The 25173-nt window shown below is 36.9% G+C and overlaps 1 protein-coding gene across 1 annotated transcript in view; it reads left to right on the forward strand.

Moving 5' to 3' along the window:
• Positions 1–25173, forward strand: part of ZPLD1 (zona pellucida like domain containing 1) — a 65133-nt gene that overhangs the window by 998 nt on the left and 38962 nt on the right. The window lies entirely within an intron of this gene.

Here is a 25173-nt window from a genome sequence, read left to right on the forward strand (position 1 = left end):
TAGGGAGGAGGTGGTTTGTTTTGGGGTGAGCCTTCTTGAATGAATAATTCTTCCATTTTCTTATAATTAAAAAATGTAGACTCTAATATTATTAGTTATCCCCAAGTGGAGAGGGCACTGGGCCAGGAGTCTGGAGACCTGTATCTAGCCCAGGTTTTGCCACTAAGTGTCTGGACAAGTTCTTTGACTTAAGCTAGCTCATCTGTGAAATGAAGGGTTGGGATGAGATAACAGCTTCTCAATCAAAATGTTGCTGCCTACTGGTAAAATACTAAATTCACAATTGTCAACCTCTCTTATCTGCTGAGCTTTTAAGGGCTCAAGAAACATTATGTTGCAAGTCTGATCTTAGATATCACTGGAGTACATGACCTTTGACCTCTAATATCCCTTCCAGGTCTAAAATTCTGTGATGCTACTATTCTATAATTTTTTTAAAAATTAGTTTTAAAACCTATGTCACACAGAAGACAAAAACAAACAAACAAAACACCTCACAGGTTTGGATCACAGTATCATGGTTTTAGAACTGGATGCTAAACCCACCTATTTTGCAGATAAGGAAACTGAGGCATGGGGAAGTTAAATGAGTTACCCAAGGTTGCATAGTTACAAAGTATCTGAGGTGAGATTTGAACTTACATTATCCTAATGCCTAGTCAATTGTTCCTTAAACAATATCATGATTTTTGTGAGAAAAGGAGAATGTAAACATTAAAGGATTATATAAAGGTAAGCTCATTATTATTCTATTGGTTTGCTACGGTCTCTATAGCTTGCAGTCATTATTATTGCCAGCCTTCAGAAGACTGACCCATTCATTTCAGAGTAATGGTGCTTCTGACACAAGCAAGCAAGCACCAAGTATAGAATTTATGTTGGATTGATAACTTACCCCAAGAGCGACTCTGGTTGGGGAGTAAAGGGCACAGGGAGTCAGGATGCTGCGGTCTCTTGTAGATTCATGAATTACATGATAGGACAACAGATTTAGAGCTGAAGAAGACCTAAGAGATTATTTAGTTTAATATTATAATTTTAGAGATGAGTAAACAGAGGCCTAGATAGGGGAAGTCCTTTTTCTAGGCTCATGCAGGTAGCAAGTGGGTGAGCTGAGATTCTAATCGAGGTCCTAGGACCAAGATCCAAGGCTCTACTCCATATTGTTTTTCTTGTGTAGCCTATGCTGATCTTCCCTCACTTCACCCTTGCTTTTGAAGGAATCATAGAGGAAAAGTGTCCATGATACACCTTCCTTAAAAGGAAGTGACTCCAGGGGCAGCTAGGTGGCGCAGTGGATAGAGCACCAGCCCTGGAGTCAGGAGGACCTGAATTCAAATCCAGCCTCAGACACTTTACACTTACTAGCTGTGTGACCCTGGGCAAGTCACTTAACCCCAATTGCCTCACCAAAAAAAGAAAAAAAAGGAAGTGACTCCAATGACAGGACAGAATGTTAGCCATTAAATACTTATTAAGTACCTACTCTGTGCCAGATCCTGTGTAGGATACAAAAAGAGGCAAAAGACAGTCTTTACTCTTTAGGAGCTCACAATCTAATGGGGGTGACATCATGTAACTATATGCAAGCAATTTGTATCCAAGATAAATAGGAAATAATTAAAAGAGAGAAGCCATTAGAATTAAGAGGTATTGGTAAAGGCTTCTTGTTAATGATGGGATTTTAGTAGGGAATTAAAGAAATCCAGGGAAGACAGTTGGCAAAAATGAGGAGGGAGAGTATTTCAGACATGGGGGACAACTGGAGAAAATGAAGAGCTGAGAGATGGAGTCCAGTGTCCAGTGTCACTGAACTGGAATCTCAGAAAGAAGGTGTCATGGGGGAAAAGGTGTAGGAGTCCTTAGGTATTCCTCTGTAAAGAATTACTCTCACACATAGTCCAGTTAGGATTAAAATGGTCCTTTATTGGGTGCTAGAGAAAGTGACAAAGAGGGAAGTTGAAGACTTAGCCTCAAGGAGAGGAGATGGCTTAGAAACATCTTCCTTGCAGAAAAGAAGGAAGGCAAACACTTTTATACAGGGGTGACCACCTGAATATGGAAAGTTCCTTTTGGGGGTGAGGAAAGATTCCTGAGAATCAGGGGGATTTTTTTTTTGAATGATAGTCCTGACCTCTGGACTTATCTGTCCCCTAGCTCAGGTAGTAGCCATACTTAATTGACTTTCCTGCTATAGAATTTTATCTCCCCTTACTTCTTAGGTGTGTCTGTTTGGATATTTAGTTGGCCAAGCTAAACTTTAATAGTCCTTTAATTCCTTAATATGTCTGTCCTGTTATCTGGTCACCTTTGGTTTTGCTTCTCAAAGGAGAAACTTCTAATTTATCCCAATGTCCTAATTTATTCTAATATCCCAATTTATCCCCATGTCATTCCCCACTTCTTTAAGGGAAAAGAGGGCAAAGATTCTTCTGCTATAATTGCTTCAAGGTGAATGGGGTTGATTGTAGCTATTAACCTTGTAGGATTGGAAGGGTTAATTTACAGATTAAGAGAGCCTTCATCAACACTAATTACTTTTAAAAAATAGCTTCTACAAAATTCATCCAAAGCTATGAATGCTCAGCACAGAATTTACATTCCAGTACCAGATTCAAATTCTAAGTAATTCACAATGTTAAGACATCCTACAGAGTCTGATCAACTACAAGCAACAACTTTCTGTCCAGACACACAAGTCTGGTGCATAATAGACACATAAATGCACATAAGACAAGCAAACAACTATGAAATATCTATAGGTTATTTCTTCCTGTCTATGCAGTGAACTAAGATGCCTCACATTGGGCACCTTTATTGGGTGCTAGAGAAAGTGACCAAGAGGGAAGCTGAAGACTCAGACTCAAGAAGAGGTTTAGGGATGGCTTAGAAACATCTTCCTCCCAGAATAGAAGAAAGAAAAAAGCTTTTATACAGGATAGATGGGGTGACCACCTGAACATGGAAAGTTCCTTTTGGGGGTGGAAAAAGATTCCTGAGAGCCAGGTTTTGTTTGTTTGTTTGTTTGTTTGTTTTTGGAATGATAGTCCTGACCTCTGGAGTTATCTCTGTCTCCTAGCTCAGTTAGTAGCCATGTCTAATTGACTTTCCTCCTATAGAATTTTATCCCCCCTTCTTAGATGTATCTGTCCTGATATTTAGTTGGCCAAGCTAAACTTTAATAATCCCTTAATTCCTCAATATATCTGTCCTGTTATCTGATCACTTTTGGTTTTGTTTCTCAAAAGAGAAACTTCTGAGTTATCCCAATGTCATAATTTATCCTAATATTCTAATTTAGCCCCATGTCAAAGGAACTAGAATTAAGAGGGGATCAGGAAAGACCTCTTGCGGAAGGTCAGTCCATCAACTAGCATTTATTAAATGCCTGTGGCTGGGCCATTTCCAGTTGTCTTGATTTTTGTCTTGCAACTGGACTCTGATGACTCTAGAGCAAAACTTCTTAAACTGTTGGTTATGATCCCATCAAGGGTTGTGTAACTGAAGGTGGGGGTGGAGAAAAATTTAGCAGTTACTCACAGGCCAGGCAGGCTGAGATGAAGCCCAATCACCCCCAGGACCAAGCTGTATCTTAGAACAGTGTGCCCTGGAAACAATGCTACACTTTAAGAAGGAGTTAAAAGCCAAGAAATAGGGGATCAAGATGAGTAAGCAAAGAAAACAGCAAACCATCGAAAGCTTCTTTGGGGGCAAGGTAGACTAGAATATACCCTCAGAACAAGATAATAAGATAATAACAAAGCTAAAGCTCCTGCATCCAAAGCTTCAAAAAAAAAAAATGAATTGGTCTCAGGCCATGGAAGCTCTCAAAATGGACTTTGAAGAGAAAGTAGGAGAGATAGAAGGAAGATTTAGAGAGCTAGAGGAAAGAATGGAAAGGGAAATGAGAGTGATGCAGGAGAGTCATGAGAACAAAGTCAGAAGCTTGAAAAGCCAAATGGAAAAGGAGATACTAAAGCTCTCTGAAGAAAATAATTGCCTGAGCAAAATTTGGCGAGAGTAGAAGGTTATGTATACCTCTATTTTATATACCTATATACCCAGGTATTATGGGGGAAATAGGTGGGGATTTGTGATAGGGGTTTGGGATAGGGGTCAGGGTCCTTAGGAATTCCTCTTTAAAGAATTACACCCTCTTGCACACAAATCCTATTAGAATGAAATAATAGTTTATTTAGGGTGCTAGGGAAAGGAGACTGAGAGAGATCCTTGGACATCTTCTCATGGGGAGAAGTCATAGCACAGAGCATGGCTCTGAGATACATATCTCCTGGAGCAGGAGACAGGCAAATACTTTTATAAAGAACTAGTGGGGGTGATCATCTGACTGTGGAAAGTTCCCTTATTGGGAAGGACCATCCCCCACTGGTGGTGGCTGGGGGAGTTGGGTGAGGGGTGGCTGTGGATCTCTCAAGCCATCTCTCTCCTCCTCCCAGCACAAAGGCAGCAGTCACACCTAATCTTATCTCCTCAGGGTTAGGGGAGACTGGAATGAAAGGTGGTGGTCCTGGAGCTAGCTCAGTCACTTATCTCTTTAGGTGTATCTGTCCTTTGGTTTAGTTTCTTAAGGAGAAGGTTCTTTGATGTACCCCAGAGAATTTCTGGGGTATGCTAGGCCTATAACACAGGGTCACATAAAACTTTCTTGGGAGAAAAGGGGTAGAGAGTAGAAAAAGTTTAAGAAGCCCTGCTCTAGAGAAGAGAGTGAGGCTCACCTCCTTCCTTCCTGCTAAACTCTGCCTCACAAATCCAATTCACATATAAGTCACTTCATCATCACCTTCATGATATCATTGACCCTCTTTGAGAACATAGGATAAACTATAATATGTGAGTAGCATCTGCCCTGTGGGGATTCAAACTGTCAGTCTCTGTTGGGGAATGTTATTCTCTCTCTCTCTCTCTCTCTCCTCCTCCTCCTTCCTTCCTTCCTTCTTCTCCTCCTCTTCCTTCTTCCCTCTATCTATTCAGAACATCATACCCTTACATGAGGGTGCTCTGTCCAAAAGAATATACTTTTTGGTCACTTATATTTTATAAACTATCTTGAGGTTTGGGGGCTAGATCTTTAAAATTTTTCATTTATTTATTTGTTTTTTCTTCAAAAAGCTAAACAATTTGCTCTTTGTCCTGTGCATTTTTTTTTTTTAATTTGTGATTTCTTGAAATATAGCTCTGAAGAAAAAGGCTTAAACAACCCCATTGTGATTCAAATGGAGCTACTTACTAAGTTTTTAGACTCAAATTACTCTGGCTTTTACAGCCAATAATAAGGCCCCAGTCCAAGCCTCTGTTCTTCATTGTTTGGGTTTTTATAGTTTAGAGTGTGTGTGAATAGCAACTGTTTTCTGTTCTGGCCAGAAACTCTGAGGGTCTTCAGCTCCCAGATCTATTCTTTTGTGATGGCAAACTAAGCCATCTTTTGTCTCATTTCTTAACTAGCCCTTAATCACTGAATGGGCGGTTCCTCAGACAAACTGAGACCCAGGAAAGACCTTAGTTTAAAAAGGCCAAGGTAACTCACTGCATCCTGGACCATCTCCAGTCATTTTGACTCTTGTCTTGCCATTGGATGATTCTTTAGGAGAGAGTGAGGTTGATGACTTTGCACAACTCTGCCTCATTTAAATCCAATTCACACTCAAGTCAAGACATCATCTTTGTGATGTCATTGGTCATCTTCCAGAAGGAAGCAAATGCTAATTAGTGGAGATAAAAAGAAATGCCTGTTCTCAATGAGCTCATAGCCTAATGGGCGAAATAACAATGGAAACGATTCTGAAGTGAGAGTTTACTGAATCATATTAATACAAGTGTTTTGATCTTTAACTCTCTACCTACATTTTAATTTGTCCATTCCTATAGACTATGCTGTTATGTCTATGTTTGCATTATACTGTTATGGGCCTAGGCTACCCCAGAGGTTCTCTGGGGTACATCAAAGAACCTTCTCCTTGAGAAGCTAAACAAAAGGACAGACACACCTAAAGAGAGATAAGTGGAAGATAAGGACTGAGCTAGCTCCAGGACCACCACCCTTCATCCTTCATTCCAGTTTCCCTCACCCCTGGGGAGATAAGATTGGGTGTGGTTGCTGCCTTTGTGGTGGGAGGAGGAGAAAGATGGCTTGAGAGATCCACAGCCACCCCTCACCCAACTTCCCCAGCCACCACCAGTGGGGGATGGTCCCTCTCACTAAGGGAACTTTCCACAGTCAGATGATCACCCCTATCAGTCCTCTATAAAAGGCAGATAGCCTTTCTCTTGCTTGAGGAGATTGGTATCTCAGAGCCATGCTCTGTGCCATGCCTAAGTATGCTAGGAAAAGGGCTAAAGAGATCCATAAACAATGGCATGGAATAAGAATGAATTTTTCAGAGGAAAGGGACTATCTAAATGCAAAGTAATATTAATAATGATGATAGTAATAATGTTGCCCTCTCGGTGACCTGTTCTGTTATATGACATTAGAACTATTTTCTTTAATTTCCATGGCATTTTTCCTTGGACCAAGTGAACCATCTAGGTCTAATTCATTTTCAAATCAAATAGATTCCATTTTGTTCACCTGCACTTAATAAGAGAGTTAACTCTTGAGTATACATGCTAATGGATGGAAATAGTGACATGGGATATCTTCCCAAATGGATACCCAAAGTTAGATTTCCTTTGGGAATTCATTAGACTCTTCTATTGCCCTTTCTCTTCTTCCCCCTTTATACTTGCTAAGTTTTGCCTTCCTAATTATATATATTTTTAAGATTAGAATTGTCATTTACATTATTTGATGCTCAGTGATATAAATAAGCACTCCTAGAATTTTAAAAACACTTGTGATTATAGGAGACAGAAAAAAATATATGGTGTAGTGGATAGAAGACTGGCCTTAGAGTTAGGAATACTTGGGTTCATCTCCTGCCTCTGACATGTACTAGCTGTGTGACCATGGTCAAATCAATAAACCTCTCATACAGAGTACAAGGCAACTTTCTTAGCATAGAGATTTAATTTTTTTTCAGTTCCAAATTCTCTCTTACTCTTTCTCCCCTCAGCCAATGAGAAGGCAAGAAAAACAAAATCTATTATTAATATGTATTGTCACGCAAAACAAATTTGTCTTAGCCATGTTGTGTTTTTTTTTTTATAAAAAAGCAAGGAAAAGCAGAAAACATATGCTTCAATCTGTACTCTGAGTTCATCAGTTCTTTTTAAAAATTAATTAATTAATTAATTAATTAAGAATTTTCCCCACCTTACATGTAAAAACAAATTGTACCATCAATTTTTACAACTTTGTGTTCCAAAATCTCTTCCTTCCTCCCTACCCCCCTTAAGAACTCAAACAATAAGCTATACATGTGCAGTTGGGTAAAACATATTAGACAAAGAAAAAAACTTTAGAAATAGGAACTAACAACAACAACAAAATATACTTCCATCTATATTCAGATACCATCAATTCTTTCTCTGTAGATGAATTGCATTTTTTTTTCATAAGACCTTCAGAGATGTCTTGGATCATGGCCCTGTTGAGAATAACTAAGTAATTTGCATCATCCTATAATATTGCTGTTATTTTCTATATAGTACATTTCACTTTGCTCCAGTTCATGTAAGTCTTTCCAGGTTTTTTCTGTTAGCATCCTGCTCATCTTATTTTTTTAATAGTAGACTACATTTATATAGTACTTTTAAAAATGTAAAACATTTAATTTAAAAATGTTCACACTGAAATATATAAAATAGCTATTATAAATGCACATAGTGTATTCCATAGCTGCCAGCTTTATGTTTTTCTTTTCTTTTCTTTTCTTTTTTAGGAAACTGTAAGTTACACTGTGGTTAAGACTTGAATATTATAACTCTTTGAAAAGCCTACATTCTATCACAGTGATGTATGGTCAGGCTTAACAGTCCCAATTGTTAAACACTTGGGTCAAGTCATAACCAGTTTTATTGCAAAAGGATCCCATACACTTTTATATAAATTCTAGTACCTTCTTTTTGATCTTATACTCTTCTCTTATCTATACATTTGACAGGTTACATCTTTCCTATTCTACTAATTTTCTTATGATACTACCCTTTATTTCTAAATAATATACCCATTGATCAACTTCCAAATTTCTTACCCAGTATCAAATTGTTTTGGATGATTATAGATTTGTAGTATAGTCTGAGATGTATTATTTCTAAGTCCTCTTCCTTTCCATATTTTCCCTTGATTTCCTTAATATTCTTGACCTTTTTTCCCCCAGATGAATTTTGTTATCATTTTTCTAGCTTTTAAAAATAATTCTTTGGTAATTGGATTGATACAGCACTGAATAAGTAAATTAATTTAGGTAGTATTGTCATTTTTATTATTTTGGCCCAGTCTACCTATGAGCAATTAATATTTCTTCAATTATTATCTGTATATTTATTTTTATGAAGAATGTTTTGTAATTGTGTTCATATGGTTCTTATGTGTGTCTTGGCAAGTAGATTTCCAAATACTTTATGCTGTTTATAGCTATTTTAAATGGAATTTTTCTTTTATCTTTTTTTGTTGGACTTTGTTGGTAATATATAGAAATGCTGATTATTTGCATGGATTTCTTTTATATTTTATAAGTTTGTTGAAGTTGCTAATTGTTTTTATTAGTTTTTCATTTGACTCTTGGATTATCTAGATAACCATCATATCACCTGGAAAAAGTGATAGTTTTGGTTTTTTCCTTGCTTTTCTTATTCCTTCAATTTCTTTTTTTTTGTCTTATTGCTATAGCTAGCATTTCTAGTACAATTTTGAATAATAATGGTGCTAAGAGACATTCTTGCTTCATCCCTGATCTTATTAGTAAGGTTTTTAGTTTGACCCCATTACAGATAATGCTTTCTCTTAATTTTAGATAGATACTACTTATCATTTTAAGAAAAAATTCCATTTATTCCTATGTTCTCTAGTGTTTTTATATAGGAATGGATATTTTATATAGGAATGGATATTTTTATATAGGAATGGATATTTTATTTTGTCAAAAGCTTTTTCTGCCTCTATTGGGATAATCCTGCTTTATTCACTGTGTCCCTCCTTTCTTTTTAAAAATGAAATTAGCCAATGGTTTACTTATTTTACTGTCTTTTGAAAAAAGCTCCTATTTTTACTTATTAATTCAATGATTTAAAAAATACTTTTAATCGTGTTAACTCTCTCCTTTGATTTTCAGGATTTCTATTTGGTTTTTAATTTAAAACAACAAAAGTATTTTCTTCAGAACTCTGAGAGATCAAGGCAGTACATATGTCATTATCCACAGTTTTTGATGGGGAAACTGAAGCTTAGAGAAATGAAATAACTTGTCTATGGTCACACAAGTAATAAATGTCAAAGCTAGGACTTGAACCCAGATCTCCTTCTCAATAGACCCTAGTTCACCTTATTTACTTTTGAAGGTTATAGTGACTTTATAAAAATATTTTCCTGGAGAGACTTCTTTTTTCTTCCTCTTTCCTAACATGATTCATGTTTTACAGTATTACTTTTCCATTTTCTTCCCTACTCATTTCAAGAATTCAATGCCAAATAACCTCACTTTCTCAACCACCCTCCCAGGGTCCAATTTCTTGCCAAGTTTTGTTGATGTTACCTGCAATGTGCCCCCTTATCTCCTCTGACTTTGTTACCACCCTGGTTCAGGGCCTTAGCACTTCATGCCTCTGCTATTGTAATAGCCTGCTGGTTGACCCAAGTCTCTACCCCATTCCAGACCATCTTCTGTTCAGCTGTTAATTTTCATAAATTATAGAACTGACCAAATTTCTCTCCTCCCTCCTACCAATTCAATAAAGTCCATTGGCTCAATATTACAGCTAGGATAGAATATAAAATCCTCTGTTTGAAGCCCTTCCTACTTGGCCCCGTCCTATGTTGGCAGTCTTCTCATTCTTTACTTCCTTCTCTCTTCTTCCCTAGCACTCTGCCATCCATTGATATGGCCTCCTTTCTGTTCCTCTAACAAGATACTCCACGAACCAACATTGGGCATTTTTACTGGCTGTTTCCAATGCTTGGAATATTCTCCATCTTCATTTTCATCCTAGATTTCTTCAGGTTCCAGCTTAAACTCAGTATTCCATAAGGAACCTCTATTGATTCTTCTCATTGTTAGTGCCTTCCTTCTATTGATAATCTCCAATTTATTTTATGTATATCATGTATTATGTACTATATGTTATATGTGTTTATATAGACATAATTTGAACCTAGTTTGCATGTTGTCTTCTCCATTAGATTGTGAGCTTATTGAGATCAGGGACTGTCTTTTGTCTTTCCCTGTTATTCCCTTTCTTACTGGGTCTATGGAAATTTGTGATTGACATTGATTTTCATAAATGAACTTGTCTAAAATTTTCATGTTTTTCACATATATCTGTTTCTCTGTTGCCTTGTACAAACATTGAGCTTCCTCAGAACAGGAGTTTTCTATGAGTATAGCTTCCCATGCCTTCTAATACAGGGCATAGCATACAGTGGAGACTTTAGAGATATCTTTTCCTGACAACCAAATACTAATTATCAGTTGCTATGGCAGTAAAGAATGTCATTAAAAATAATGCTAAAATGCAGTGATAGATATTGATCTGTTGATTCAGCAAGAATTTAAGTATCTATTATGTGAAAGCATTGTACTGCTGCTGCATATCCAAAGACAATTTTGAAATGTCTCCACCCTCAAGGAGCTTTTGTTTTGTTGAGGGAGGAGGAAGGATTGGAGCTGGGGATGGGCATGCAACAAAAGAAGAGAATTTGAGGGAGAGAAAACACTGACAACCAGGTCAGTCAGGAAAGGCTTCCCACATGTGGCACATGTCATGTCATGTGGACAAAAAAATCTTTTGTTTAGCCAAAGATGGCAGTGGGTTCTCCTTCACTAGAAGCCCCTTGAATGGATGCTGGATGAGCATTCACTGGGGAATCTTGTTGAGAAGATCCTTTTTCAGATGAACTAAATGACTTCTCAGGTTCTTTCCAAATTGGATATTTTCTTTCTGTTTTAAAAATTCAATTTTCTTTTCTTTTCAGGTCCATAATCTCTCTTCACCTCTTGTTCCCTTCCTTCCTTTTCTCTCATTGCCCCTACTCCTATTGAAAAAGCAAGAAAGCAAAAGCTGTTACAAGCCCGTACAAACAAAAGAAATTTCTGAATTTCTGGCATCCAACATACATGCATGCATATACACACTGATGTATGTTGTGTGTTGTATGTATGTATATGTCTCATTCTACACCTCTTTATATCAGTCAATAAATATTTATTAAGCACCTACTATGTGTCAGGCACTTAAAGGCAGTCCCTTTTTCTCAATTCTCTCAATTCGTTTACAATGTAATGGAGAAGATGACACACAAAAGACTAAAATAAGTTAAAGGGCAAAGTGCTTTCTCAGGGCCAGAATAGAAAAGTCAGAGAAATCCCAAAACAGTGCATTCAGATGGGAAATGAGGAGATGTGTGTCCTAGGTCCCCTCCCCAAATGGAGATTTTGGACTTCATGGCTCCACCCTTCCTTCAGAGAGGCACAGGGTAGTCATGAGGTATGAGTGCCAACATTAATCCAATGTTACAGGATGATAAGATTTCTTAATGATAATCAACACTGTAAAATATTCTGACTTTCTTCTATATGCTTGGCAGTGGATTGCAATACCTCCTATCTACAGGTAGGTAGCAAACTTTGTTCCATGAGCCACCTTGACAATAAAGCAGAGACTATTCACATAAACCAAAAAGATTTTCCTTGCTAAAAAGGGGAGGTGAGTCAGATTGCTATAAGCACTATTCCAATTGTGCAAGGTAGACACACTTCTTTTAAATAGACTTTTGAGTGAGCCTTAACCCATCAATAGGAAAATATCTATGATGACTAGAATATTTTGTAGATTATTAGTCTTAGGGGAGAGATAGCTTCCAGAGCTTTTTACCTTATAAGCAACTTCTTCAGCTGATGTTGCTAATATGGTTGCTTTGCTACTGCAACTTAACATGATGTCATTCCTGTTCTTTCTCATCCCTTTATTTATGTGGCAACTCACATGGGTTGATGACACCCATTTGACCACTGAGTTGGTTATTTTGCACCTCATAACTAAAGAATGCCAATCAGATCTGAAGAAAATGCAAATAGGAAGGAGGGCAATGCTTGGTCTCTACAGCCTGAAGGGAGCCTGGCACCACTCCATGTTCTGTCCATCATAATCACACCATCACATAAACTATTTGACCTCAGACATTTGCATATGCTGAGAAGATTTATTATGATATGTGAATTATTGTCCCAATGTTTTTTCTTGTTCAAGGACTATATTGGCTTGTATCTATGAAGCAATTGAATTATTGCCCTATGAATTGATTATACCATATTTATCAGATCAATCAATCAATAACATTCATTATGCACTATGTTGTACCCCCATAGCAAACATTTGCTTGGGGAAAATGACATATAACAAATGAGCTAAGTCCTATGGATTTAAAATAACTTGGCTTTAAAGTCAGTGTGCTCACACTATATTGAGAGACCCAATTGTTGAATTTTCAGTCTGGGTATTTATACCTCAGAACAGCAGATGATATAAATTAAGGTTTGATTTATTCTTTTGTCAATGGTCTAAACTTAAGAGAATGATAGAGAAAATGTTAAAAATTCAGATTAAATTTAACAGCACGTCATATACGTTTTTTTTTTTGGGGGGGGGAAGGTAGGAGAGCCGGTTGTTAAACATTTACTAGCATGCTACTGCTTTAAGATCACATAGTAAGTTAGAGGGAGAGTAGAACTAGAACTCAGACCATCACTCTTCCAATGCCAGACTATCTCCTTACTGGGCAAAGATCCCACTTTCTTCTCAGCTTTTTTTTTCCGTGTGTGTGTGTGTGTGTGTGTGTGTGTGTGTGTGTGTGTGAGACCTACCATTTTGAGCATGATGATGGCCAACATTCTACTTTGTATTTGTAAATACAAACAGTGGATTAGATTATTCTGCTGAACTGAAACAAGTAACAGCTGGCAATCCTATTATGATGGGTATACAAGGGTAAAAGTGAAGAGGAGAGAGGTGAGCAATTAGCCAGGGAGTTCTGCAACTACATACAGCATCATCCCTTTGAATAATTCAAGGCCCAAATTCTCTTTTATCTTAACAGTGGGGGGTTTCTATCCTGAATCTCTCAGCTTTCACTCTCCACTTGCCTGTGTAAGTCTGACCATTCAGCCCTTTTGTGACTCATGATGCTGATCAAAGCTTGCTTCTGTTGGCTTCAATAAATGCTCATGCGAGGGGTTGTCTCTGTGGAAAGCAGTGGGCTTGCTCTGTTTTCATCAACCTTCATATGCATTGGAAACAACAGCTTGCAGTTGCTAACAAGACCCAGCTGTTCTGATGAAAAACTGTACTGGCAAGAACCCTGTGCTTTGTAAAGTGGGAACTTGAATCTCTAATCCAGGCTAAAGCCTTCCTCAGCTGTTGATATTTTATGCAGTTGAGATACCAGTACCCTTTAGGATTTCTTTCATTTTAGCACAAACATCTCATTATTATAGTATATGAGAGATTATTAAAGGGAATTGTAAATGATTTCCACCATATTACAATGAAACAATCTAATAATCCTTGTCCCCTGAAAATCTCAGGCAATTTGTAAACCTTGGGTCCCAGCAAATGTTGTGACCCTCATTTAGCTGACGTAGAAGTGGAATTATTTCTTAAGTGACTTGCTTTTAGTCAATCATTGATGCTAGATTTCTGCTCAACATTGATTGGGAAGTAACACCTTCCAGTTGGAATTGCTGAGGGTCTTAAAGGTAATGGATTCTCAGGACAGAAAGAAAGAAAGAAAGAAAGAAAGAAAGAAAGAAAGAAAGAAAGAAAGAAAGAAAGAAAGAAAGAAAGAAAGAAAGAAAGAAAGAAAGAAAGAAAGAAAGAAAGAAAGAAAGAAAGAAAGAAAGAAAGAAAGGAAGGGAAAGGAAGGAAGAAAGAAAGAAAGAAAGAGAAAGAGAAAGAAAGAAAAAGACAGAAAGAAAAAGACAGCGAAAGAGAGAGAGAGAAAGAGAGAAAGAAGAAAAGAAAGATTTCTCTCATTATACCAAATGGTTTTTGCTTCTATTAATTTTATACTAATACTTAAGTGAACATGGAATAAATGTTTTGGCAAAATGACTTTTTATTTGACAGGCTGTGGCTAGTTAGCTCAGAGCACAGTACTAATGAAGCTGGAGATGTCTGTTCAGTTGCCATGTGGACCAATTAACATTTCACAGTTACATGGCTCCAGCATCTTGCAAATGCATGCTTTTGATAATAATAATAGCTGACATTTATATAGCACTTTAAGGTTTTCAAAGCACTGCTTGTACATTCTCTCATTTGGGCCTCACAAGAGCTGGAAGACGTAGGTTATTTTACATGCACTGGACCTTTTCCCCAAGCCCATTTTATAGGAAACTGAAGTGTGGAACAACAGCAACTATAATAACAACAGGAGGCCCAGTGGATAAAGTACTGGACCTGAAGTCAGGAAGACTTATCTTCCTGAGTTCAAATCTGGCTTCAGACACTTACTATCTATGTGACCCTGAGCAAGTCACTTAATCATATTTGCCTCAGTTTTCTCATCTCTAAAATGAAGTGGAGAAGTAAATAGTAAACCATTCCAGTATCTTTGTTAAGAAAACCCCAAATGGGGTCACAAAGAGCTGGACACAACTGAAAAATGACTGAATAATAAAGTGTAGAAAAGTAACCTAACTTCCCCATAGTCTTACAGCTAGTAAATGTCAAAGGTAGTATTTGAACCTAGGTTTCACTGGTCTCTAATCCTAATAATTTTTTCATATGCAGTACCAAATTGCCTCTCAAATGACAATGGGTTCCAGACAAGATCCTTACTAATTTACCACTAGTAGAAAACAAACAAACAAATAAAACCCAAAATAACTTAGAATTGAAGCTCTACTGATAGTAGATTCTTGGTAATATATCTAATAAAGCATGTTTTATCTGATAATTTTTTTTTTTAGTATGTTATTGTGTTCACATCAGTAGGGATACTTTCTCATGTTTTGGGAGTAACTATGGCCAAAACATATTCATCATATTGTCAAATTATAATGTTGATCCTCTTTGAACTTACCAGGGTGGGTGCTAGGATGAATATCCATCACTGGGCTTCTACTCGAAATCAAGGAAGGGACTAAAAGAACTAGATTTTCACTGGTCTAGCCATTGAGAATCCAGAATCATCTCCTACCACAAAAAGGACTTTAGGGGAGGATTTGGTAAAATAGGGCATCAGGACCTGACCTGTGTTTTCTTTGGTTTAGGGAACGCCTTAATAAGACCTTCCTCTACCAATATCAAGTTACTACCTTCTCTGCAGTGCCCAGGGTCAGATAACCAGTGTTTGTTAGAGGTAGGATTTGAACCCAGTTCTTCTGGAATTCTTACTTCCTCATCTTTGTCTCTTGGCTTCCTTTAAGTTTCATTTAAAATCCCACTTTCCAGAAGAATTCTTTCCAGTTCCCTTCTAATACAAGCACCTTCCATTTGTTGATTATCTCCAATTTAGCCGTATACATTTTTTTATAGTTATTTGCATATTGTCTCCTCCATTAAACTGTGATCTCTTTAAGATCAGGGACTATATTTTGCCTAAAACGTCATTATTAATGAGTCAATGACAAATTAAGGGGAAGTTCTCTAGAAGTGTGCCCAAGAAATCTATGCGTATCCCTCTGTTGTTCAACATTTTTATTATTGATTTAAATGAGAACATAGTTATCAAATTTTCATATAAACAAATCTTGGAATATTATACAAAAGAAAATGGATTCAAACAGATATTAAACATTAGAAAGATAAGATGAATAAAATGTAATTAAATAGGGTTATAAATGTGAAGTTTTATATATTTGTTAAAATAAATTCACAAACTGTACATAGGGGAAGCATGGGTAGACAATACTCCCGGTGAAGAAGATCTGGGTGGGGAGGGGTAGTGAAATACAAGTTTAGTATGAGTCAATTCTGCAATCAGTCAAAGAGGCTAATGTTATATTAGATTACATCAAAAAAGCATAATGTTCCATTTAGGGAAATAAATTCTTTTATACTCTGGCCTGGTCAAGCCACGTTTGAAAAATTATGTTCACTGTTAGTCACATAATTTTACAAAAGACATAAATGAACTATGGAGTATAAAGAGAGCAGCCAGAATGGTGAGATGACTAAAGAAGGTAACATTAGAATTAGTTGAAGGAATTAGGGGTGTTTCGAATGGAGATGTGAAGACTTCGGAGAATATGATAGCTGTATTCAATTACATGAAGAGATATAATGTGGAAGGTCAACCAGGTGGCACAATGGGTAGAGCATTGGCCCTGGAGTCAGGAGGACCTGAGTTCAAATTTGATCTCAGAATCTTACTAGCTATGTGACCCTGGAGAAGTCACTTAACTCTGATTGCCTCAAAGATCTGGGGCCAGCTCCATTCATTCTGATGTGTATCTTGCCACTGAACCCAGATGGCTCTGGAAGAGAACCCTCCCTCACTTAAATCCAATTCACTGAAAGTCATGACATCACCTCCTGATGTCATGGTCCTCTTCGAGAATGAAGGACAAACAACAGCAACAGTAATGTGGAACTGGTATGAGACTAGTTTTGCTTGCCCTGAGAAAGGAGAATGAGGGTCAAGGTGTGAAACTTACAAAGAAATAGATTGAGGTTGACCATAAGATAAAAACAAACAAACAAATAGTCTCTATTAGAGCAACCCAATGTGGAATGTACTGTTTTTAGACATTGTGAGTTCCACCTCATTAAAAATAGCTAAGCAACGGGACAGCTGGGTGGCACAGTGGATAGAGCATCGGCCCTGGAGTCAGGAGTACCTCAGTTCAAATACGGCCTCAGATACTTAACACTTACTAGCTGTGTGACTCTGGGGAAGTCACTTAACCCCGATTGCCTCACTAGAAAAAAAAAATTGTTAAATTTTAAAAATAGCTAAGCAAGATATTGTGGACAACTATTTCTTGGGAATGTTGTAGAAGGGATTTTTGGTTAGCTATATATTGGACTAGAGAGCCTCTGGGGTCTCTTCTAGCTTATTATTCTGTGAGTCTGTGATCACCTGTTAGGGTAACAACATAGCTTAAAGTTTTCTAGCACCTGAAATAATATACACTTTGACAAATATTGACCTCTGATTTTTTTTTTTTACCATGAAAGGCAGTATAATTTCTACTAAAGTCAACAAGCATTTATTGAATGCATACTCTGTAGGCATGGTAATATACACTATGGATGCAAAAAAAGAAAAAAAAAAAGAAAAATATAGTCCCTGATATCAAGGAGATCAATTCTTTGGGGTAGAAGGGATGATGATAACAAAAGAAGATGCTAAGGCTGAATTAATCAATTCTCAGTAATTTTTCTATTCTCTTCCAAAAGAATGACCTTTAGAGTGAAAAGGATAGAATAAAAAAAATGATTAACAGAGAATAGTTAACATAGAGGAGGTCAGGCAGCATCTAATCACTGTCAGTGAAGTCACCAGGTTGAGTTAAATTACATAACTGCCAAATAGAACTATTGAGCCATTGTCAATAATCTTCAAAAGAACTTGGAAGATGGTATTGGTGCTGAAGGTTTGGAGGGGGTCAATGTCACAATATTTTTTTAAAAAAGAGAGAGAAGTCTAAAGTTTACAAACTATAGACCAATAAGCTTGACTTGTATTTATGGCAAAATTCTAGAACAAGCTATTAAATGTATGAACATTTAAATTATGAGTATGCAAAGCATTATGAACATTTAAAGAAGTAACAATCATTAAAAACAAGCATGGCTTCATGAAAAACAAGTTATGTTGGACAGTCTCATTTCCTTTTTGATTTTTGCAAGATTACAAGACTGATAGCAGGGAAATTTAGACATGGTACCCTTAGATTCCAGCAAGCATTTGACATGGTATGCTTTTCCTATGGATAAAAGAGAAAGGTGAGTTAGAAGATAATATATTTAGATGGATCTGGAACTTAGAATTGATTAGTTCATCTTTAGCAGTTTCTTCTGTTATCATCATCCCTTTTACCCCAAAGAGTTAACTCTTTAAAAAAAATCTTTCAGCTACTTTAAACAGTTTTCTAAAAATTACTGTTAGTTTCATCACCATCCTCACCTCATTCTCAGCTTTATCACCTTCTGATATTTTTTTCTTTCTGATAATCTTGCAAAAATATACTACTCTTGTATACTCTCAGTTATTTGTTTTTGCTTATATTCTTTCTATCTTTACAATCCCATTTTGTTCATGAGTTCCCTAAATATCTATTACATTTTCTTTAAGTAATTTCCCCTTTACTATGCATCACAATAATGTCTGTTTTTATTTTTATTTATTTAAAACATCTTCTTTTTCTTTTTCCTTTTTGCGGGGAAACGAGTGTTAAGTGACTTGTCCAGAGTCACACAGCTAGTAAGTGTCAAGTGTCTGAGGCCAGATTTGAACTCAGGTACTCCCGAATCCAGGGTGGTGCTTTATCCACTGTGCCACCTACCTGCCCCTGTTTTTATTATAGTTTCATCCTTATAAGCTTCCCATGTTTCTGGGTTTAACCTTTCCTTCAAAATATTAGGCCATGCAATCCAACCTGCGTTTTCCATGAATCCTTTGAAATCTTTCTCCCTGCTAAAATTCTGGGTATATACCAAAATATGGGTTTTCTTCTTTGTTTTTAAGTTTTAATAATTTTTTACTTGTCTTAATCAGAAAAGATCTATATTCTCACTCTTCCACATCAATCCTCTCTTTCCCCACATTGAGAACACAAGAAATACAAAACTCATTATAAACATTTATAGTTAACAAAAATACATGTCCAAACTGGCCATTGTCCAATGGAATATTTGTCTTATTCTGCATTTTGTGGACTTCACTTCCTATCAGGAGATACAAAGAATATTTCATCATTAGTTCTCTGGAATCCTGGTTGATCATTGCACTGATAAGAGCTCAGTGGGATAGAGCTAGTTGGTACAATGGATAGAATACCAGCTCTGGAGTCAGGAGGACCTGAGTTCAAATCTGGCCTCAGATACTTACTAGCTGTGTGACTCTGGACAAGTGACTTAATTTCCTTAAGGGGGAAAAAGAATTCAGCAAAATAGTATTCAATCACATTCATATACCAAAAGTTGTTCATATATTCCCCAATTTATGGGCCCCCTCACATTCCCATTCTTTGCTATATCAAATAAATGTTTTCTACATACTTAGAGTTTATTTTGCTCAGCACTAATCCACCCAATCTGTACTCCCTCTAATTCTGTCTTGCCCCCTTTATTTTTCCACTCTATTTTCCTCTTGAGTAAAATGCATTAAAAAACCAAATTTTATTACATATTTTTGTTGTTGTTGTTGTTGTTGTTTTGTTTGCGGGGCAATGGGGGTTAAGTGACTTGCCCACGGTCACACAGCTAGTAAGTGTCAAGTGTCTGAGGCCGGATTTGAACTCAGGTACTCCTGAATCCAGGGCCAGCGCTTTAACCACTGTGCCATCTAGCTGCCCCTACATATTTATTTTTAAACTTAAAAAAATCGAGTTCCAAATTATCTTCCTCCTACCCCTTCTCCACCAACTAAGAAGGCAAGCACTATGATATCAAGCATACATGGCAAATCGTGCAAAACATATTTCTATATTAGCCATATTTTTAAAAAAGCAAGAAAAATTAAGTGAAAATATACTTCAATTTGCAGTTAGAGTTCATCAGTTCTCTCTTTAAAGGTGTATAACATTTTTTTTTTCATCATGAAGCTTTTGGACAGTGGGTCATTATTATAACGTTGTTACTATATACAATGACTTCCTGTTTCTTTTAACTTTATTTTCCCCTTTTTACATTTATTTAGAATTTTATTTTTTTCTCAAATTATATGTAAAAACAATTTTTAACATCAATTTAAAAAACTTTGTGTTCCAAATTCTCTTCTTCCCTCCCCATCCTCCCTTATGAACACAAGCAATTCAATATAAGTTATACATGTGTAGTCATGCAAAACCTTTCCACATTAGTCAGGTTGTGAAAGAAAACAAAAAAAAATAAGAAAAAGGAACTAAAAATAATTATGCTTCAATCTGTGTTCAGATACCATCAGTTCTTTCTCTGGAGATGAATTGCATTTTTTATAAGTCCTTCAGAGTTGTCTTGGATCATCATATAGCTGAAAATAGCTAAGTCATTCACAATTGATCATCTTACACTATTGCTATTACTTTGTATACAGTACATTTCACTTTGCCTCAGCTCATGGAAGTCTTTACAGGTTTAGCATCCTGCTTATCATTTCTTATAGAACAATAGTGTTCCATCATAATCTCACCCCACAAATTTTTCAGCCATTATCCAACTGATGGGCACCTCCTTAATTTTGAATTCAATTTTTTGTTTTTTATCTCTTTTTGGATACCAACCTAGTAGTGGTATTACTAGGTCAAAGTTTTTTTGTTTTTTTTTTTTGTTGTTGTTGTTTGTTTTTTTGTGGGGCAATGGGGGTTAAGTGGCTTGCCCAGGGTCACACAGCTAGTAAATGTTAAGTGTCTGAGGCTTGATTTGAACTCAGGTACTCCTGAATCCAGGGCCAGCGCTTTAACCACTGTGCCATCTAGCTGCCCCCTATGCATGGTTTTATAGTCCTTTGGCCATAGTTACAAATTGCTCTACAGAATGTTTGAATCAGCTTATAACTTCATCAAGAGTGCATTAATGTCTAATTTCCACCATATCCCCTATAACATTTGTTATTTTCCTCTGCTGTCCTATTATCCAATCCAATAGGTATGAGGTAGCACCCCAGAATTGTTTTGACCTGCATTTCTCCAATTAATAGTGAGTTAGAACATTTTTTTTTTAATATGGCTATAGGTAGCTTTGATTATTTCATCTGAAAACTTCATGTCTTTTGATCATCTATCAATTGGGGAATGGCTCTTATTTTAATAAATTTGACTCAGTTCTCTGTGTTTGAGAAATGAGGCCTATCAAACAAACTTGCTTAAAATTTTTTCATAATTAATATTGCTAACTGTATTTCCTTCCATCTTATTCCCTCCCCATGACATTTACTTTATTTTCTTCTTTCATCCTGTCCCTCCTCAAAAGTGTTTTACTTCTGATTGACCCCTCCTCCAATATGCCCTCCCTTCTATCATTACCCCCACCCCCTTATCTCCTTCCCATCCTACTTTCCTGCAGGATAAGATAGATTACTATACCCAATTGAATGTGTATGTTATTCCCTTTATGAGCCAATTCTGATGAGAGTAAGGTTAACTCACTCCCCAGCACGTCCTCCATGTTTCCCTCCCCTGGATAAGCTTTTTCTTGTTTCTTTTATGAGATACTTTACCCAATTCCACCTCTCCCTTTTGTTTCCCCCCAATGCATTCCTTTCACCCCTTTGATTTTATTTTTTAAAATATATCATCCCTTCATATTCAACTCACACCTGTGCCCTCTGTTTAAATATACTTCACCCAGCTGCTCTAAAGTTCTTATGAGTTACAAGTATCATCTTCCCATGTAGGAATGTAAACAGTTTAACCTTTTCACATCCCTTATGATTTCTTTTTCTTGTTTACCTTTTTATGTTTCTCTAGGGTCTTGTATTTGAAAGTCAAATTTTCTATTCAGCTCAGGTCTTTTAATCAAGAATGCCTGAAAGTACTCTATTTCATTGAATTTCCATTTCCCCCCCGAAGGATTATACTCAGTTTTGCTGGGTAGGTGATTCTTGTTGGTAATCCCAGTTCCTTTGCTCTCCTGAATATCATATTCCAAGCCCTCCAATCCTTTAATGTAGAAGCTGGTCAATCTTGTTTTATCGTGACTGTGGCTCCACAGTATTTGAATTATTTTTTCTGGCTGCTTGCAATATTTTCTCCTTGACCTGAGAGCTCTGGAATTTGGGTATGATACTTCTGGAAGTTTTCATTTGGGGATCTCTTTCAGGAGGTGATTGATGAATTCTTTCAATTTCTATTTTACCTTCTGGTTCTAGAATATCAGGACAATTTTCCTTGATAATTTCTTGGAAGATGATTCTAGGCTCTGTTTTTGATCATGATTTTCAGGTAGTCCGATAATTTTCAAATTAACTCTCCTGGATCTATTTTCCAAGTCAGTGATTTTTCCAATGAGATATTTCACATTGCCTTCCTTTGTTTTTCATTATTTTGGTTTTGCTTTATTTTCTTGATTTCTTCCATTTGCTCAGTCCTAATTTTTAAGGAATTATTTTCTTCAGAGAGTTTTTGTATCCCCCTTTCCATTTGCCAATTCAGCTTTTCAAGACACTTTTTGCCTCATTGGCTTTTTGTACCTATTTTACCATTTGGCTCAGTCTGTTTTTTAAGGTGTTATTTTCTTCAGTATTTCTTTGTGTCTCCTTTACCAAGTTGTTGACTTTTTCCCCATGATTTTCTTGCACCACTCTCATTTCTATTTCCCCCTTTTTTTTCTGCTACCTCTCAAAGTCCTTTTTGAGCCTTTCTGTGGCCTGAGACCAATTCAGATTTTTCTTGGAAGTTTTGGATATAGGAGCTTTGACTTTGTTATCTTCTTCTGAGGGTGTATTTTGATCTTCCTTGTCACCATAGAAACTTTCTAGGGTCAGCATTTTTTTTCTGTTTGCTCATTTCCCCAGCCAATTTCTTGACTTTTAACTCTTTGTTAAAGTGGGGCACTGCTTCCAGTGTGTGGGCGTAAAGCTTCCAGGAGTTTGAGCAGCTGTTCTCCAAACTAATTCTAGGAATATGTAAGTCCTTAGTTCTTCCAAGGTGTTTTGATTTAAGTGAGGTATGTTTACTACTCTTTTGGCCTGTGCTCTGGTCTGCAAGCAACCACAGGCCTGCTTTTCTAACTTGGAACTATGAACAGAATCCTACTGCACTGTGACTGCAAGCTCTTATGTGCTTGTGCTCCTCCCCAGCTTGGGACCACCACCTAAGACTATGACCTGGATTTGAGTGGGCAAAACTATTGAATCCTGCCTCAGTGCTAGCAAAGAGACCCCTATAATCTCCTTCTGGCCAATTGTTCAACCCCCTTACCATGTGTGGGCTCAGTTCTGCTGCTGATTCAGAGTCTCCTGAGGTCTGTTCCTGGTTCACTGGGGCTGGGTCTATGCTGAGGTTGGATCTGTACTGGTGCAGCCTGCACAGACAGAGCTTTAGTCCCCTCTCACCCCAGTACAATAGACCTTTCCTACTGACCTTCTAAGTTGTTTTTGGCCAGAAAATGATTTTATCCTGTCCTTTTGTGAGTTCTTTTGCTCCAGGAATTGGCTTGTGGCATTATTTAAAGGTATTTGGAGGGATCTTGGGGAGACCTCGGTCAAGTTATTGCCTTTCCTCTGCCTTCTTTTCATTTTACTTTGCATCAGTTCAATGGGTCTTGCCATGTTTTTCTGAAACCACCCCCTTTTCATTTTCCTTAGCATAGTAGTACTCCTTCCCAATCATATGCTGCTCTTTGTTCAGCCATTCCCCAATTGATGAGCATACCCTCAATTTCCAGTTCTTTGCCACCACAAAAATGAGCTACCATAAATATTTTTGTATGCATAGAACCTTTTTTTCTTTCTTTGGTCTCTTTCGGATACAGACCTAATAGTGGCATTTCTGGGTCAAAAGAGATGCACAGTTTTATAGCCCTTTGGTCATAGTTCCAAATTGTTCTTCAGAATATTTGGACCAGTTCACTACTCCACCAAAAGTTCATTAGCTTATATACTTTTCCCTCAATCACTCTAGCATTATCATTTCTGATAAGTGAAAGGTAGTATCTGTGTTGTTTTAATTTGCCTTTCTCTAATCAATAGTGATTTAGAGTATTTTTCATATTTTTGTAGATAACTTTGTTTTCTTCTCCTGAAAACTGCCTTTTCATATTCCTTGACAATTTATCAGTTGAATAATGACTCTTATTTTTATAAATTTGACTCAGTTCTTATATATTTGAGAAATGAGGCCTTTATCAGAGAAACACGCCATAACATTTTTTGATATTACTTCATTGTCTATGATTATTGTTGTTGTTGAATGCCATTTGGGGTCCATTTGGGGTTTCCTTGGCAAAGATCCTGGAATGGTTTGCCATTTCCTTCTCCAGCTCATTTTACATATGAGGAAACTGAAGCAAACAGAGTTAAGTGACTTACTCAGGGTAACACCACTAGGGACTGTCTAATTCCAGATTTGAACCCAGGAAAATGACTCTTCCTGAGTTCAGGCCAGGTACTCTATCCACTTTATCAAAATGTAGTTTCCCTGACTATCGCCTTTAATGTATTTGTTGTTGTTGTTGTTATTTTGCAGGGCAATGAGGGTTAAGTGACTTGCCCAGGGTCACACAGCTAGTAAGTGTCAAGTATCTGAGGCCAGATTTGAACTCAGGTCTTCCTGAATCCAAGGCTGGTGCTTTAACCACTGTGCCACCTAGCTGCCCCTGATTATCACTTTTAATTAGGTCTACTTTTGCTTTGTCTGAGATGATGATTGCTAACCCTCCCCTTTTATTGTTACTTCAGCTGAAGCATATTATATTCTGCTCCAGCCCTTTATATTAACTCTATATCTTTCTGTTTCAAGTGTGTCCCTTGTAAACAACATATTGTTGCATTCTGGTTTCTATTTTGTAGTTCACCTCATCTCATTCACATTCACAGTTATGATTTCTAACTGTATATTTCCCTTCATCCCATTTTCTTTAGTTTCTTTTCTCTCTTTTATCCTGTCTCTCCTCAAAAGTCTGCATTCCTTAATCTTTTGACCATCCACTCCACCTTTCTTATTCCCTTCCCCTCCTATTTTATTATTGGATAAGTTACCTTTTGAATGCACAACTGAGGGTTTATCTATATTCCAATTCCAATGAGATTAAAGTTCAAACATTGCCTGTCACACCCCCTATTCTCCCTTCCACTGTAAAAGCTTTTCCTTGAGTGCCTCTGTTATGTGTGAAAATTTTCTCTATTCTCTCTCTTCATTCCCTCTTCTAATGCCTTCTCATCTTTCTTATTCCTTCATTTTTTGGATAAATCAT

The sequence above is a fragment of the Dromiciops gliroides genome, chromosome 3 (genome assembly GCF_019393635.1).
Source record: "Dromiciops gliroides isolate mDroGli1 chromosome 3, mDroGli1.pri, whole genome shotgun sequence".
In the NCBI taxonomy this organism is placed as follows: Eukaryota; Metazoa; Chordata; class Mammalia; order Microbiotheria; family Microbiotheriidae; genus Dromiciops; species Dromiciops gliroides.